Raw genomic sequence first — 2,096 nt, forward strand, 5'->3', positions numbered from 1 at the left:
AGGACAAAAGGACACTGAGGAGAGGAGGGGAAGGGGGGGGGGTTAGTCACATGGTACTGAGATTCTGGTCATCCCTGCACATTACATGGGCCTTAGCCTAGGAAAAAAGTAGAAATATACATAATTAATTTCCCAGCACTACATTAGTCACCAAGCTTTCCTTCTCTTTACTCTGCACTCTTTTCTAATCAGCCTTATATTTCTTACTTTTTTTTCTGTCATGACTATAATTTTCTTCACTCCTTCTTAGATTATATTTATGTCTAGCCTTATAGTAGGCTTTCCTTGTTTTCCAGCATTGATTGTCACACACAAATAGGCTTACATTATTACTTTGTTTAACAAAATTTTTCCTTTTTTTTTGGTGTCAATACCTTTATAGGTGGTTCTAACAATGTGTTCTTTAACCAAGAATTCACCTCTTCAGCAGACATAAAATCCCTCTGCTATTAACTCCTTTACCTCACCTTCATTAATTTCTGCTTTATAATCATCTTCCTTTGTTGCACTCCATTTCCCTGTTAAGCTACAATTATTCACAGGTATATTACTTTCATCATTATTTCTTTTCTTTTCAATATTAACTTTTAGTTGTACATGTGTACCACAATGAATATCTGAGTACAGCGTATCAAAATCTATTATTCTAAATTCCTGTACATTTTTCTGAACAGTGTTGGTGAGCCAGTGACATAATCCACCAGTGTAGCATAGGTAGTTGTGGGTTTCTTCACTCTAAGCTCTTCATCTAGTCTACCATTAAATATACACACATCATTATTACTACAAATTGTCACCAAGTTTCTCCCATAGAAGTTCCTGTCTTGTGTTACATCTTGGTTGTACCTTATCCCAGCCACTCTCATTTGACTTAATATTTGATGTATTTCACATAAATCATCATCATCATCATCATCATCATCACAGTCCTCAGGCATAACATAGTCCAGCATAGTTCCAGATGAAAGCCTCGGCTTCCCCCCTGCCCCACCACACACACACACACACACACACACACACACACACACACACACACACACACAGAGAGAGAGAGAGAGAGAGAGAGAGAGAGAGAGAGAGAGGTGCAAATAGCCAATACACTTTTTATATATATATTTCATCCAGTAAATAAAGCTATTTTGGTAATGTGTTTTGATCAGTGGAACACATGCCAAATGAAAAGTGTTATTTACTCCTGTAAAACAAATAGGTATATATATATATATATATATATATATATATATATATATATATATATATATATATATATATATATATATATATATATATATATATATATTAATAGGAATGTGCTGTATTTGAATAAACCCGCACACATAGATAGGTAAACAGGTAGTTAATTGACACACACGTGCAGAGGTGCGTGAAATAATAACTAATTAACTTGTTTTATCACCTGTTTATTTACGCCAAGTGATTGTACTCTGTACAAATGATTTACCACAAACAGGATTTATCGAGCGCGTCACGGGAGCGTCAGTGGCGATTATGCTTCTTCCCCGTGGCTCTGCGATTCTCTCTCTCTCTCTCTCTCTCTCTCTCTCTCTCTCTCTCTCTCTCTCTCTCTCTCTCTCTCTCTCTGCTTGACATCACCTTTCTTTATTCTATTCTTCCCTTCTCTCCCTGTCTTTCTGTAGTTCATCTTCTTTTCCTTGCTATGTTTTTTTTTTTTTTTTGTCCTTCTTCTTCTTCTTCTTCTTCTTCTTCTTCTTCTTCTTCTTCTTCTTCTTCTTCTTCTTCTTCTTCTTCTTCTTCTTCTTCTTATCGATTCTTTCGTCATTGTCCTCATATATTTCATTGTTTTATCTTCTTCTTCTTCTTCTTCTTCTTCTTCTTCTTCTTCTTCTTCTTCTTCTTCTTCTTCTTCTTCTTCTTCTTCTTCTTCTTCTTCTTCTTCTTCTTCTTCTTCTTCTTCTTCTTCTTCTTCTTCTTCTTCTTCTTCTTCTTCTTCTTCTTCTTCTTCTTCTTCTTCTTCCGTGTTCTGAGGCGTTGTGAGCAATAAAGTGTTCTTTTCTACCTCCAGTTGTTAGTCTTGCGTTTGAAAACAAGAAAGAATGAAAGATACACAGTCAGGA

Source organism: Scylla paramamosain, unplaced genomic scaffold, assembly GCF_035594125.1.
Source record: "Scylla paramamosain isolate STU-SP2022 unplaced genomic scaffold, ASM3559412v1 Contig87, whole genome shotgun sequence".
Lineage (NCBI taxonomy): Eukaryota > Metazoa > Arthropoda > Malacostraca > Decapoda > Portunidae > Scylla > Scylla paramamosain.